Below are 16,592 nucleotides of genomic sequence, written 5' to 3' on the forward strand. Positions count from 1 at the left end.
GCTCAGTAGATGATCCGAGAAACACAGTGTCCGGCTTTTCCAAAGAAGAGCTTAGACCCCCTCATCATGTGGCCTAAAGGATAAGGCATCTCCCTGTGGATCGGATGATTCAGGATTTGAGTCCCCTCATGGTTGTGCTCACTTTGTGCTGCAAGTCCTGCTTTCTTCACAGCTGGAACCTCTTCTTGGCCGCTCAGGCCAATGCTCTGGCTTCAGCTAGAGCCCCGGGAAGGAGTTGGGGGGTGGGCGTCACAAAGGCTGGGGCATGAGCCCCAGGTGCTTCCAGTCTCGCCTTTGCCCTTCCTGACTTGCCAAAGAAAATGGGCGGCTGCCCGGGCTAGCGTGTGGAGCAGTTTCCCTCTTCCAAGTGTGCCCCTGTCCCTGTTCTAAGGGCTTGGCAACACTTGCAAGTTTGAGCGCATTAAAGCAGCCTTAACTCCTGAGGTGTCCACACTGGCAAGGCACATGGAGCGCCTGGGCTCTGCCGCTGGAGCTCTCCTGGTAATCCACCTCCATGAGAAGCATAAAGCTCACTGCGCCTCGGCTGAAACGCCTGGGCATCACTGCACTGTGATTGGCCTCAGGAAATGTCCCATAATCCCCTGAAGTCAAGTGCCCACTCTGGTCACTGTTTTGAAATCGGCTGCAGGCATGCGGATATCCCCTTTCAAAGCTCTGTTTCTGACAGCCGGCTGCTTATCTGCTCTAGGACAAAGCAACCATTAGTGTGGAATGCTGCTGTTGTGAGTGTGTATGGGGGGGGTCTGCTGCTCTCCGAACACACAAGACAGCATGCTGACACACTCTCAACTCCCCCAAACACACTGTCTCCCCCCCCACGTACACACAACACACTCCCTGTCACACTCCACCCCCGTCCCCCATTTGAAAAGCACGTTGCAGCCACTTGCACACTGGGATAGCTACCACAGTGCACTGCTCTCTGTGGCATTGCCAGAGCTGCTAATGTGGCCACTCCAGTGCGCTTGCAGCGGTCAGTGTGAACACACGGCAGCGGTTTCCCTGCTGTGGTTTCATTCCCAGTGCTCTACCTCTGCAAGTGTAGCCAAGCCCTAAATTTGCCAGACCAACCGAACTCAGTAACTACCCTCCACCACCACATGCAGGGAGTAGGGGCACCGTGGAGCACACGCCGCACTTACTGGCTCAGCCTTGTGCATGCTGGGGTGGCCACCTCCCCGTTGATGAGACCTGGTCCCACCATCTCCGTGCAGCTCCAGTCTGCCCTGCTGCCATCCCTGTCTGTGTTGTCTTCTCTAGCAGTTGACTGGAAGGTGCACGTGTAGCGGTGTTGTCTCGAAGGGCGAAAGCAGGAGGAATGGTGCCTTCACAGCCCACCCAATATTCCATAACATAGTTAAGGAAAATATTTCTCAATGAACTGTCAGTAAAAGATCAGAAACAGCCAGTGTCTGCATCAGTCTACGAGCATTGGTATTTTCTTGAAATTTGTCAGACCAACCTAACACCTAACACACATTTGAAGTTCTTCTTTTCACACTGTTGCTCATTTTCAGGTTCTGCTTTGCCTCCAGACAGATCCATTCTCTTTCAGAATGGCCTTGCTCTTTCACTGAGGTGTCGGAGTAAACACTTCCCTTCACTCTATTCTCAGACAAACACTAGTATTAAGTGTTTGCTACTGATGGGTCTAGAAAGCATTTGTCAAATGGAAGATGTCATTTCTGGGGGATTGCTCCCAAGATGCAGTACTTTGTGTTCCAACATCTCCCAACTTCCTTGGTGAAAATAAGACCAAGGTTTCTTTGCAATATACAAGAAGAAAGGAGTTTTTCACCCCAGATGGGACTTGACCCCACAATCCCTGTCTTAGGAAGCCAATGCCTTATCCATTAGGCCACTGGGGCTCTTAATAGTGCATAAAGGAAGGATGGAAATTCCCTCTCATAATTGCACATTCCTCACATTCACTCAGAAGCCAAATACCCATTTGATGGCCTTACAGACATGACCAACCTAACAGAAGCCCCACTTCACTCCCGAAATGACACCCAGTGGGGGAAGCCAGGACAACAGGGTGGGGCGGCAGGCGGTGGCCAGACTCTCACCGCCAGAGTCTAGTCTAGCTTAGGGTCCAGCTCAACTTCCTCCCTGCACCACTGGCCCCTAGTTCCCTTCTACCACCAGGTCAACCTAGGTACTAGGGCAGGAACAGGGTGAGGCAGCAAGTCAAGCTCAGCAAGGCAGGGAAAAGCAAGTCTTGTCTTCATGGGCTGCTCACAATGATGTCTCTTTTGTGTTCCACGGCTGCAAAACCATCCCGGGCAGAGAAGCAACAGGCCAAAATACTCCCAAACAGTTGCCAAAGTAGCTCAGTTGGGAGAGCGTTAGACTAAAGATCTAACGGTCCCTGGTTCAAACCCAGGCTTTGGCAGGTTTTTTCATCTTCTTTGTGCAGGGGTGGCTTGCTCCCAGGGACAGCAGCAGCACCTTGACCTGAGGCAAATACCTGATATTGAGCTCCTGAGCATGGGTTTCTTCCTCTATAAGGATGGTGGGAGCTGTCTTTCCCACATGACTTCTTTGTCAACCCAAAATGGCAAGAACAGGATGGGGCAGGGACTTAGAAGGAAAGTTCCTCTGCAAAGCTGAGTGACGACAGTATTGGGGAAGGGGCATCTGGCACGTGGAATGTGGCAGGGATTCAGAGGCCCAAGAGGAGGCACTTGATGTTAAGGTGTGAAAGGAAAGATCTATGGTAGGAACTGGCTCCCTTCCTCTTGACTGTTGAGGTGAATTTTAATTGTGTCAGCCGGCCTGAGAACCACTGGTCCTGTTTTCTTGACCGTGAGAGGAAATGTTTTTACAATGAGTGCTACCTGGCGCAGGTCTGTAGTGAGGTTGGCTTAGAGAACGTGTTTCTCTGTAATGGAACCAGTGGAGGGCGGGCGGTAGCCTCCTATTCCTCTGACCCGAGCTCACACCAGCCGCAGAGGGGATACACCTTTCTGCGGGGACAGGCCAGGAGTCGCACTGACCGGATTTACATGAAGGAGAGCACGTCGACAGTCCAGTGCAGGGTGGTGCCAATGGACTGTTCGGATCACACAGTTCTCACCGTGTGCTCAATGTGGGCAATTCTCTGACCCAGGGCAGAGGATATTGGAAGCTGAACATCCAGAGCTTGCAAGATAAAGGAGCAGAGGGGGAGGCCTGGAGGTGTTGGCAGAACGGGAAAGCATCAGAGGGTCCTATGGTAACTAGGGGGATTGGTGGGAGTCGGTGAGGGAGGAGTTGGCGGCTTTGTTCCAGTGGTCAGGCAAACACCGCAACATTAAAGAAACCAACAGTGCCAAGTCCTGCAGCGTCGCCTGTGGGATTTCCACAAGAGCATCCAGGCAGGGAAGCCAGTCAGCCTGTGACTGTACGACCGGATCAAGTGACAGCTGCCCGAGTTCCAGGAGATGAGGCTGCAGCTGGCCGATTTGAGCGGGAGCATCGAGTGAAGGGAGGGGGTGGCCTCCCCTGACATTTTTGCAGCCTGCAGGGAAAAAGACAAAGTAGGGGGATGCGGGGACTCAGGGCAGGCCCCACGGACGTGGTAGATCAGGATTATAGTTGATGGAGGAGGAGAGAAAGTCCTGCGAGAGGAAGCCGCTGGTGGGAAGAACATGAGGCTTTTAACTGGGGGGGTCCAGTGTTTGAGCCCTAGTTTTAGCAGCTGGCTTTTAAGCTGCTGTGCAGGCCAGTTCAGCTGTCAGAACACTGACTAGTGCCAGCTGGGCTCAGATCTCAGTGGGAATTTGGGACCTGTTGCTTCAGACCTAAGCATAGGTGGAGTTTCAAGGCTTTGTCTTGCTCTTTCAAATGATGCGGGAGCCGGTGTTTTGCCTGCTGGCTGTTGTGACTTGCGCACCAGAGGGGACGCCGGATCCAGCAGGCTGGCCTTGCCTGGAGCCCTATAGGGAAGGATGGGAGCTGGGTTTACTCTGAGTCCTGCAGCCAGGCACAGGAGGCCGCCCTATTGGTTGACCTACTGGCCCAAAGTCACGTTGGCGGCGTTGGTCTTTCCCCAGGAATGCTGAAGCACAGGCCTGAGGGAGGGAGACTCAATCCTCCTCCCTCTTGGTCAGGGTGGAAGAGGCGGCTGTGAGAGCGGCCAGGTCCCTGAGCTGGGCCTTCCACCGTTTGGGGAGGGTGGAGCTGACTGGGGCATGGTGCTGGCAAAATGCCTCAGGGCGCTGGTGGGAGGAGCAGGCCAGGGCTAGGGCTGGGAAGAGAGAGAGAGAGACCAGCAGGTTTCCTCTATTGTTTCCTGCACACTTTTCTTCAGTAGTTTCTCCTCTGCATGAACTTGTGCACTTTCTTTGTGAGCCTGGCTAGTTCAGTGGGCCAAGCGTCAGACTTTTCATATGAGGGTCCAGGGTTCAAATCCCTGGTCAGGCACTCAACTATTCCCCAAGGTCTTAAAAAGCTCTGTCTCTGGAGTCCTTCTTGATGTGACTTTTTCTCTTCAGGATTTTGCCTTTCCTAAGAAGGGGTTTTGTGTGTGGGATTGAAGGGGCAACTTCCTGACACCCCCTCTGTCCTCGCAGGCTGGAGGAATGAAGGCCTCCGGGCAGGGGCAGCCCTAGACTAGCTGCCAGCACCTGGCGCCCCAGGTGAACCCTGCAATTGTCACCCCCCACCACCAAGGGCAGAGCGAGGCTGAGGTATTTTGGTAAACGGGGAAACATTTTGCCCCTTTTTTCCTTTTAATGTTTTTAAGCGTTTTTGTGGAATTTTTTTAACAGAGGCTTAATTATTCGGTTTGTCCATCCATCCGTCTGGCCAACCAATGTTTCTTTCTCCATCCTTCTGGTTCTGGCTGCCCCTTACTACAGCCATAACTCTGGTCTTGAACTTTACAGATTAGTGAGGTACCTTAAGGGTTAAATGCTAAATCCCAAACCCAAACAACACTAGTTACCTGTGTCTGGCAAAAGGTGTCTGGCAGTTTTGCCCTTTGAATGATTCAAATGGATTTTCAGTGGCATTATAAAAAAAAAAACCAACAAAGCAGAACCAAACCAATTCACCTTGAACCTTCAAAACAAGAGTTTTACAAACCATGAGTGTCAGTTTAGGTCCTTAAAACCTTACATCATCACACACAACGTTCTCTTTTGCCCAACATCCCTTGCACTGCGATTACTCCTTTTTACACAACTGAACCCCGATTGCACGTCCATCTTGTACAACCAGAGACAGCCAGGGGCAGGCAAGTTAAGTGCCAATAGAAACCCCGGACATTCCTTTAGTGATTTTGATTACATTACCCAGGAGTCAAATCATTTTGATGAGATTATCTCTCCGCCTGCTGCCTGCAGCCATCCCCTATAGACCATTTCTGTGGGCAAAGGGCCCATTTCCCCTCAGAATGGCTGTAAAGGCTTCGCGGGACAAAACATAGTGGTGGTAGCAGACTCTCTACCTGACCCTCTTGTATAATTTAATTACAAAACTTCTATCAAATGTGACTGCACAGAGCTGCACATACAGTTACATACAGTTAAATTCACTGAAAGTGAGCAACCGTCCCCAGAACTCACTGCCGGGAGCCTTAAAGTATCTGCCAGTGGCACAGGTACCGTTTAAGTACTGAGACACATCTTTCATGGGAACCGGCCAGCGTGTTCACGGCCGGCATGTGCAGAGCAATGGTTGCCCACGGGCGCTGTGTCAGGCTCTGGCACCGCATGAGACAATGGACCACTTTCTGATGGCTGTTTTTTTTCACCGGCAGGTGTGGGGACTTCTGGCTACATGATGGCGGCTGCCAGACTCGGTTGGACAGGATTCTTTTCAGCTCACCTGAGGCTTGTTCCTGGACGAACGAGGGCAACCACAGGGCGCCAGAAGAACCGGCTGCAGCTGCAGCAAGGGCGCCCTCCGCAGGGGCCGGCGTATAGCGGGCGGGTGTCACGGGACACACTGCACCTGCTCAATGTCAGAAAATCCCCTTCAGACTAAACCAGTTTGTTTCTCAAAATCAAAACAAGTGGGATGAAAGTTCTTTGCAAAAATATTTTGTTGCAAAACAAAAAAATCTCCTGTTTGTCACGGTGTGTTAAATTGTCTCATTGCACACAAAGAGGAGACACTTAGATCACAAACATTAGATAAGATGCTTCAGTCTGAGCTAAGTAGTTGCTGCTCTTAACAATTGCAAAATAAAAAAATACAAATAAAAAGAGACAATTTCAGTTATTCTATTATGTCATAATCTGCTCTGAGTAAACATGATAGGACACCTCATATTATGCACTACTCCTAGTGACACTCTCTAATGGATCCCCTTCATCGACCCACCGTGAGGTAGGTAGGAGCGGATCATTATTATCCCTACTTGAAAGAGGGAGAAGCAAAGGCTGAGAAAGGAGAATTGACTTGTCTTCGGTCACACAGCCGGCCAGGGGCAGAGTTGGGAATAGGACCCAGGAGCCCTGATTTTGAAACTAACCATCGGATTTTGAATTTCAAACATTATATGACCTGAGTAAAGTGCTCTCAGATGTGATCCAGACCAACAACAGTGCACAGTAATTATTCAGCAAGTATTTGAGGAGAACTGCAATGTTAGAGAGAATCATGAACTGCTCAGAGACCATTAATGCAGAGAAGCAGCAAAATTCTTCAAACATATGACTGGTTCTGACTTATTTACTTGGTCTTAAAAGAGAACAACAAGGACCTGAGTCTCCTCCCTGTCAATAACCCCCTGCTCAGCCAACCAGGGTAGAGACTGAGGACGGGAGGCTGAGGGTTCTCACCAGAGAGCCCAAAGGATGGCCCAGGTCACTGGTGGGGATCACTGCCCGAGCACTATTTCAGCCCAACATTTTTGGGTGGCCCTCCCACAGTGGAAGCTGCCGAGAACTCCCCCGCAACACACACACACACACACACGCACCCCTCCTGGTGTTGGGAGGGGAACAGTACAAAGGACAAAAGAAGCAAGAGACGAAGAGAAAGGAGCGGAGGAGGGATGGAGGAAAAGGTGAAATAAAAAGGACAAACAATAATGTCCCCAGTGGTTCTAAGGGACAAAATCCCAAGTGCAGAATAAAATTCTGCCTCCTTAAGCTCGTGTTTTCCATGCCTAAAATTCAACTGTCACTAGATGGATCATACTGAACAGGTTTCAAACCTCGAGGAGGCTCTTACCTTCTAAACAGGGACGGCTGTTTTCTAGTAAAATCACTAAAAGGGAAGGAGAAAACTCGAAAGAGGTTCCTCCTGGCGCTCATGTACGTGAACCCGAATACTCCCTCAGTGCTCAAAGAGAGACCTGGAGAAGGAGACTTGCTGAAGCAAAGCCACAGGGGTCTCTGAGGTTTCCCTGGCCCCTCATCCCTGTCCTGCCTGGCTGATGTCAGCATCTCTCTGTGAGGTCACCACCTCCCCACCACCTTTGACCAATAGTCTGAGGTCCTGCAAAAAGCCTTTGTGATGTCACTGCCACACCCCTCCCTTGCTGTGCTAATGTCCTGCCCTTGGCCAGGCACTTTGGAGGTTTGAGCTACTCCCTGTGGATCACCCCACTCAAGGAGCATTCGTTCTAGGAAGCAGGCCGACTAGACAGGAAAACATCAGACGCTGCTCCCAATGCTACACTCAGTTTTTCAGAAATTAGTCGACTTGATGGCCAGAAGAGACCATTAGAGCATCTAATTTGACCCCCTGCATATCACAGGCCTCCTGTATGACACAATAGCTACTTTTGAGGCCAACACATTCCAGAAAGGCATCTAGTCTTCATTAAATGACATCAGGAGAGGGAGAATCCACCACTTTCCTTGGTAGCTTGTTCCTGTGGCAAATCATCCTCGCTGTTCAATATTTGTGTCTTATTTGTAATATTAATTTGTCTCTTTTCACTTTCTAGCCATTGGGTCTTGTTATGCTTTTCTCTGCTCGATTAAAGAGCCCTTTAATACCCAATCTTTTCTCTCCATTAAGGCACTTCAACACTTCAGTGAATTCACCTTTCAATCTTCTTTTGATAAGCTAAACAGGTTGAGCTCCTTCAATAGCTCCCTAGAAGGCATTTTTCTCCAGCCCTCAGAACATTTGGTGGCTCTTTGGTCATCAGACTCCTGAACTGCAGCTGGATGTGGCTGTTGTTCTTCTGCACAGCACAGCTCCTGGAGAAGAGGGATCTGCAAATGTACATTCATATGATACCTTTGTTTAATTGATGAAAACATAAACTAGACACTTAGAGGATTGGAACTGATTTCAGCTGATGGACAGCTTCGCTAGGTTTTTGTGCATTTGGACAGCAAAATGTTGAGTGTTTACATTCATATCAAGCCCCCCCGTATAGAGGAGTCCCTGAACATAATGGAGAATGGAAATGAAAATGTTTTCCTTTTTTTTAAAAAAAGAAAGACGGTTATAAGAGAACACTGGGGTTTGAACCAAGGACCACGTGATGTGCTATTAAGCACTCTACCATTAAGCTATACCCCCATTGCAACAGGAATATGGATTCATGATATCCAGGACTTCGAAGGACAAACCCTGCTTCATCGAGGTCCTTTGCAATTCCCAGACCACAAGTGGTTTGAAAAATGGGGTTTGATTAAACTTCTTAAATGTGGCAAACACCACAGCTTGCGCACCCACCGATATAGCTTCTCCCACTGACATCGCTGCCACCTCTTGGGAAGTGGATTAACTGCACCCACAGGAAAACTCTTTCCCATCAGCATAGAGCAGTGGTTCTCAAACTGAGAGTCAGGACCCCAAAGTGGGATGTGACCCTGTTTTAATGGGGTCGCCAGGACTGGCATTAGACTTGTTGGGGCCTGGGGCTGAAGTCAAAAGTCTGAGCCCCACCACCCAGGGCTGAATCCCTCAAGCTCTGGTTTTGCCCTTACCTAACTGGGGCAGGGCTCAGGCTTTGTCTCCCCTGCCTCTGCCCAGTGTGGAGGGGCTTGGTCCCTCTTTCCAGGGCCATGTAGTAAGATTTTTTTGGCAGAAGGGGGTTGCAGTCAAAGGAAGTTTGAGAAACCCTGGCATAGAGCCTCCGAATATGTCTAGACTTGGCTCCCTGGGGCAGATCAGAGACAGAAAGTGCAGCCATGGAGACACCACACACCAACCTTGCCTAACAGGCAAGAATCAAACCTCCACAGACAAATGCCTGTTGTTTTCTAACCCATCCCCCTAAGCCCTCAGCCACCACCACTTAACAAAGGGGCTTTTCTACACGATGGTTCTGGTCTCACTGAAGGCTCATTTCCAATTGTTTGCTCAGACCAGCATTAGGGAAAATGGTGCCCTGGGCAAAGCTTGTACTTTGGCACTTCCTCATTGCCCCTGGATGATTCCCACTCCTCCTTTACCGCTAGCTCCTGCACTCCCAGCCCTTGCACCTCCTTCACCCCTAACTCCTGCCCCCTCCTGTGCCCCCAACTCCCTGGGCCACCAGCCATTGCCCCTCTCCTGCCGCCCCTTCACATGGCTCCAGTGCTGGGGGTCCCGCACTTGTTCTCCCTTTCCCTGGGCTTTGGCATCACTAGCCCCTGATTAGCGAGTAGGGTTCAGTGGTTCCCAATATGTGGGGCATGACTCCTAGGGGGACACAGAGGAACATTCATGGGGGCACCTCAGGGCCTGAGCCAGCCCCCATGGAGGGAGCAGCACTCAGCCCCACTCTGTCCCAGCTCTTCCCCAACCCCACACTCAGCCTGGGCCTCTGGCTCCCAGCTCAGCCTCAACCCCCTTACCCCTGTCTGCACCCCTCTCCCCAGCAAGCAACAGCCCCACTCCCAGCACCGGTACATGACCGCGGCTTCCGAGGGGTCACAGCCATGGCTAAGAGGGCACAGTGTGAAATGTTTGGGGACCACTGGTTTAGGGTGATGTTCTCAATCACTTCTACAAAGTCCAATAAAAGCTATTCCTCACCCACCCACCCCTCCATCAGGACGGACTAGGTATGTTCTGCTGCCCTTCACTCATGCAGGAAGGATAATAACATTTCATTCCACTCAATCCTAAAGAGATTTGTAACCCACCACCAGCCAAAACTGGTCATTTTGGGAAAGTGGCCCCATCATGCTGCATAGCTAGGCAGAGTAGGTGTGTCTGTGCAAACACGGTCTGTTCCTGAAGTCTTTCCCCCAGCTCCTCACTAGATGTGAGGGGGGAGCTCATTCAGCCCCTGCTTCTGCTTAGTATTTAAAAACTCCTTATTGTCCCTAGCTCTGCTGGCCTTAGATTTCTCCTCCAGTCCTTTTTCTAATAACTCAGATGAGGTGGCCGAGTGGTTAAGGTGCTGGACTGCTAATCCATTGTGCTCTGCCTGCATGGGTTCAAATCCTATCCTCATCAGATGCATTTAGTTTTCACCCCTCCTTTGTAGACAACCATCTCCCCCTTTGGTACAATGACAGATCAAACAATGTTGCTCCTTGCAAACAAAAACCTTCTCAGAAACTCAGAACTCCCTTGCTTTAAATAAAATGTCTAAATCCCAGATTTCTTAAAAAAAGAAATTCTCTAGTGCTGTATTTCTTAGTTTTTATCTCAAAAGGGAACATCCTCATCATCTCCCCCAAACACCCTGGGACCTGCCCAAATTATTAAAATACCCTCAACCCGAGCAAGGCCAGAGCAGTGAACCAGAGCTAGTGTCTAGGCCGAGCTGTTCTGAAGGAGGCAACTCCAACATTTTCTCCCTGCTTCCCTTGGCAAGGTCTGACTGAGAAAACAAAATTCCCCAAACTGAAAATTTTCTGCTGAAAAACTAATACTAGTCTGTTTGGGGACTTTGGTTTGCAAGTATTATTGTTATTATTCTCTTCTGATTTCTGAATCAGTTCAGTCTTTGTCCTCCAGGTGTGTTTCCACCTGCTGAGTTGTGGGGGAGAGAGGCCAAGTTATGATGTCTCTTCCCCTCTTTCATTGTTTCTTCCAACTTGCTAGGAAGCTCCTTTGCTACGATGTGAGTCAAGCAGTGTCCATTGTCTCCGTGCTATCTCGGAGAAGTCTGCATTGTACACGGTTCCTGGGCTAGTCCTTGGGAGTGTGGATCCCTTCAATGGGCCAGCAGCGAGTCTGGCTCCTCCCTTGTCACACCTGAAAGGCTGGTGGGGGGCATTTCCCAACCTCATAACATATCTCAGTAACACACACAGAGCAAAACTTCATAACTTCCCAACCAATGCGAGCACACACAATCCAACATGATATTAACGTTCAACAGATCAAGACTTTTGAAATGATACATCACAAGGCAGACTTTGAACAAACCATGTCATCATTATATGAGAGTGGTGAATATGGGGCTTCCAGGTGCTGCTCTGAGCACAGCGTGCCACACCTGGGCTTCCATTGTAATGGAGATGTACCCTTAGAGTCCATCTCTCCTGGGATAAAGATGGCCCACACCTGACTCTCTGCCAATCCCCACTGGGCCCTGACAAGTGTTGTTCGTGTTTGTATTCTATAAAGCAGAGGAGCAGATGAAGTTTTGCTCCCAAGGTGTGTGTGTGATTCTTTGGACAGGTCTACACTACAAAATTAGGTTGGTGTAATTACATTACTTAGGCTGGCAATGCAGTTCTATCAAGCTAATCCCGGTATAGATAGTGGCTCAGCTGTCAGAACTTTCTGGAGCTATGAAAGGGGAGGGGCCCAGCCTCTGTAGCAGGAATGCAGGGCAGGTGAGTTCACGGCAGGCATGGTGGGATACTGGTGGAGGCCAGTTATGGGGATATAATGACCAGCAGCATTTACACTGACATTTGTCACTTTAAGTTTGCTGCAAAAAGCTCTAGGCCTCTCGTCGAGGTGGTTTTATTTTGTCACCAAAACAGGGCAATTTTGTCGCCAGACGTGGTATTGCAGTGTGTGCACCAGCCAAAAACTGCTGACTGAGGGAGCGTTGTGTGTTTTTCACACATCTGAGCAATATAATGATGCTGAAGTAACCTTGTAGTGCAGACTTGGCCAAGGATTCTCATTCTCTCTCTCTCTCTCTCACACACACACACACACACACACACACACACACACACACACACACACACACACACACACACACACACACACACACACACACACACACACACACACACACACACACACACACACACACACACACACACACACACACACACACACACACACACACACACACACACCCCTTGCAAGGAAAACCTCACATGCAGAATCCAAACACAAGCAAAGCTTTTCAGGCCCCAGTGGGGATGGCAGGGAGTCAGGTGTGGGCAGACACGGTGCTGTTGCCACAGGCAGGCACCATGGCTTAGCCGGCTAAAGCACCTGTTTTGTAAACAGGAGATCCTGGGTTCAATTCCCAGTGGTGCCTTATTGATTAACTCTCGGACAACCTGGTATTGGCTACTGTGGGAGGACAAAACACAGTGCTCTTTGGTCCAGCCCAGTATAGTTGTTTAAAATATACTCACAGGCACTGATAACAGACTTACTGAAAGTTTGGGAGTTAAGAGCTGATAGGTCAGTGTTCCAGCCTGTCACAGATGATCCTGCTTCCTCTGGGACAGGGGCAGGTCTGGGCTCTCACACCAAATGGCTCATTGTGGCTGCCAGAACCTGTGGGCAGCTCATTTAGTTTACATGGAGGGTTGAGTCCTGCTTTGTGCACCGTGTGTGACAATGAAAATCCTAAACCACCCTTTGAAATAACGAATGCAGCAGGACGTGTTATTGTCCCTGCCCCAAAGCAGACAGACCAATGGAGAAATGCCATTGAGTCCAGGGTAATACTCCACTGCCGTTCTACCTTGTTTGCTTGCTAAACTCCCTCCCAACCTTGAGGGCTCCCAGAGCCGGGTATTGAGCCTGAGCCGAGATGTCTACGCCATAGGCGGCAGGTTTGTATAATTTTTGGTGGGGCCCAAAATGGTGGTGCCCCCCCGCTCCCACCCTGTAAGCCGATATAAAATGAAGCTACAACGCGTCAGTGCCAAAAGATTACAAGGGTCAATTAAAAGTGGAAAGTCAGAAGCAGCACTTGCCTACTTCAATATACAGTATTATATTTTGTTGCACTTGTTGTGATGAAGTGGGAATGTTAATATTTTCTCTGAATACTGTGTGGGTGCCTCAGTTTCCTCTGCAAGATGCCAACTGAAGGTGTTGGGGACAAAGAGATCAGGTGGCCTCCTTGTCCAGAAGAGACACAGAGGCCAGAGGAGGGAGTGTCAGTTTGGAGCTGGCTGGGGAAATGGGGAGAGACCCAGAACTTGGTTCTGGGCTCTCCACCCCCTAAGATAGACCTGACAGAGGGGTTCTGTTTTCTGTACCAACAAGCTCTGTTTAAACTGTGTTCCCGTCATCTCATAGACTTTAAGGTCAGAAAGGACCATTATGATCATCTAGTCTGACCTCCTGCACAATACAGCCCACAGAATCTCACCCACCCACTCCTGTAACAAACCTCTAACCTATGTCTTAGTTATTGAAGTCCTCAAATCGTGGTTTAAAGACCTCAAGGTGCAGAGAATCCTCCAGCAAGTGACCAGTGCCCCATGCTGCAGAGGAAGGCAACAAACCTCCAGGACCTCTGCCAATCTGCCCTGGAAGAAAATTCCTTCCCGACCCCAAATATGGTGATCAGTTAAACCCTGAGCATGTGGGCAAGACTCACCAGCCAGCACCCAAGAAAGAATTCTCTGTAGTAACTCAGATCTCATCCCAGACCATTGGGCATATTTACCTGCAAACCTTCTGTTTTACTGTCTGGCTGAGAGTCACATCTGACTGCGGAGTTGGGGTGCAGGGACCTCTGGTTGCCCCAGGACCCGCCTGGGCAGACTCACTGTGGAAAGTGCATGATGTGGAAGGGCAAGCTGAATGCTCTGAGGTCAGACCCAGGAAGGTGTAAGCTTCTTGCCCTGGAGACAGTATGCTCCGAGAGAGGAGGCTCCCCCAAAGTCCTGACTGGCTTTGTATGGAGTTGTTCCAAAGCATCACAGCATCCCCTTCCACACCATGCACTTCCCAGAAGTCCGCACAGGCACTGACACTTCCGTCTTCGGGCCTTTGTCTCTTTTCCAGGCATTAGGAGGCCACCCGATCTCTCTGTTTTCCAACACCTTCAGTTGGCACCTTGCAGGGGAAACTGATTTGGGAGAAATGAAGTAAAAGCTGCCCAGACGGAGCTTGAATTTTGAGGTGTTCAAATCTGGAAGGCAGGTGCTGGGGGTGGGAGAGGGCTGTGGGCTCCATGGGGGAGCATGGCAGCAACTGTCTGGAGCTGCACGGAGCCAGACACGCTGGTCTGAGTGGCACAGTAAGCAGTTTGGGGGTTGGAGAAGGGGTAGGAGGTTCCGGGGGGCAGTCAAGGGACAAGGAGCAGGGGGGGTTGGATGGGGCAGAGGTTCGGAGGGGCAGTCAGGGGACAGGCAGCAATTGGATAGGCATGGGAGTCCAGGAGGTTTATCAGGGGACAGGTAGCGGGTGGGGTCCTGGGGGGAAGTTGGGTGTAGTCTCAGGAGGGGGCTGTTGGGGACAAGGAGAAGGGAGGCTTAGATAGGGGCTGGGGTCCCAAGGGGCAGTTAGGGGCAGGGGTCTCGGGAGGGGGTAATCGGGGGACAAGGGCCAGTGGTGCTTAGAGAGGGGGTGGGGGTCCTGAGGGGCAATTGGGGCAGGGGTCTGGGGAGGGGGCAATCAGCGGCTAGGGGCTGGGATTCAAAGGGCTCTGGGATGCTGGCAGCCGCGGGGAGCCCTGAGTCCTTTAAATCCCAGCCGCGGCCGGGAGTCAGAGGGCTCTGCACTGCCCGCAGGCTTTGCGGCGGTGGCTGGGATTTAAAGGGCTCAGGGCTCCCCGCGGCTACCAGCAGCCCAGAGCCCTTTGAATCCCAGCCCCTGGCTGCTGATTGCCCCCTCCCCAGACCCCTGCCCCAATTGCCCCTCAGGACCCCCACCCCCTATCTAAGCACCACTGGTCCTTGTCCCCCAATTACCCCCTCCCGAGACAACTGCCCCTTGGGACCCCAGCCCCTATCTAAGCCTCCCTTCCCCTTGTCCCCAACTGCCCCCTCCTGAGACCCCACCCAACTTCCCCCCAGGACTCCACCCCCTTACCTGAGAGGACAGAGGAGCCTACAGCTCGACATGAGACTGTCCCCGTCTGGCCAAGGCACAGAGCTCACAAGCAGAGTTTAAAGCTCCAGCTGCCAGGCCACAAAACAAGCTGGGCTCTGTGGCTGGTGCCTGTGATCCCAGCTCCTGGGGAGGGTGAGGCCAGCGGATCGCTTGACCTCAGGAGCTCTGGACTTCAGGGGGCTGTGCCGATTGGGTGTCTTCACTAAGCGCGGCATCAATATGGTGATCCCGGGGAAGCTTGGGGTCCCCAGGTTGCCTAAGGAGGGGTGAACCGGCCCAGGTCAGACACGGAGCAGGTCAAAACTCCTGTGCTGATCAGTAGTGGGATTGTGCCTGTGAATAGCCCCTGCAGCGTAGCCTGGGCAAGACAGTGAGACACCGTCTCTTTTTATACAGACACCCCCCCGTAGAGCCTGGAGGGGGGGATGGGAGCACCCACACGCTGGGGATTCTGACTTGGGGTGAGGGACGCACCCAAACAACACGGATCTTGAAAACGGGAACAGAGACACCCACAGATCCGGGATGGGGGAAGCAGGGGAAACCACACACGGGAGCTAGTTCATGGGGTGGGGGACAGAGACACCCACCAGAGATCCTGGATGAAAGCACCCACATGATGGGGATCTTGAACTGGAAGGAGGGAAGCACCATGTACCAGGGGTTCTGAAGGGGAACAGGGACACCCACACACCAGGTGTCTTGCAGCAAGAGCTGCGGTCTTGATTTACACAGGGCAGTGATGGGGAATTAACCACGTCCCTTGCGGAGCTTGTTCCACTAGATGATTAGCCTCATTGCCAGGGCAGCTTCAGGAAGTGCGGGGCCCAATTCGAACAGTTTCGATGGGGCCCCGGCAGGGATGACTAAAACAAAAAAACACTTAAAAAAACCCCTTTCATTTCTTTCATGTATTATTTACTTTCCATGACTATATAAATAATAACAAAATTATCTATTACATACATTGCATCATATATTAATTAGCTGATTTGCACTTTCATATTAGGAAGATAATTTGTTTTGATAGTTGTACAACTGATTTTCTTCACTATTTTATTAAAATTTATAAAATATTTCCTTATTAATATAAAATTGCCCCCATCCTCCCCCCCCCCAGCGCCGCCCGGCCCCGTGGAAACAAACCCTCCTTCCCCAGCTCCGCCCCATCGAAACAAGGTTCGGTGGGGGCGGGGAAGGAAGAAACGGCACACATGGGGTGACCAGATCACAGCAGTAAAATAGGACCTGCCCCCCTCCCTGCTCAGCCCCACCATCACACCCCTCTTCACCCCCTAGCCTCCCGCTGGCTTGCTGCGTCCCTCCTAGTCAGTCCCCACCCACCACTTGCCTCCTTTCACCTTCTCCCTCCCCTGCCAGAAACCCCCATGCCCGCCCCTAGAGCCCCTGCTGGCTCACTGCTCGCCTCTGTGCCCACTCGCCACTTACCCCCTCACCCTTCC

At 51.1% G+C, this 16,592-nt stretch overlaps 1 protein-coding gene and 2 non-coding genes across 3 annotated transcripts in view; all 3 read left to right on the plus strand.

The window, feature by feature from the left end:
* LOC123359042 (E3 ubiquitin-protein ligase TRIM71-like) overlaps positions 1-16,592 on the plus strand; it is a 191,784-nt gene that overhangs the window by 127,725 nt on the left and 47,467 nt on the right.
* On the plus strand, positions 2,344-2,416 carry TRNAF-AAA. Its single transcript has one exon. It is a non-coding gene; the product is annotated as a tRNA-Phe (tRNA).
* Positions 12,294-12,367, plus strand: TRNAT-UGU. The gene has a single exon. It is a non-coding gene; the product is annotated as a tRNA-Thr (tRNA).

The sequence above is a fragment of the Mauremys mutica genome, unplaced genomic scaffold (genome assembly GCF_020497125.1).
Source record: "Mauremys mutica isolate MM-2020 ecotype Southern unplaced genomic scaffold, ASM2049712v1 Super-Scaffold_100100, whole genome shotgun sequence".
Taxonomy (NCBI): Eukaryota; Metazoa; Chordata; order Testudines; family Geoemydidae; genus Mauremys; species Mauremys mutica.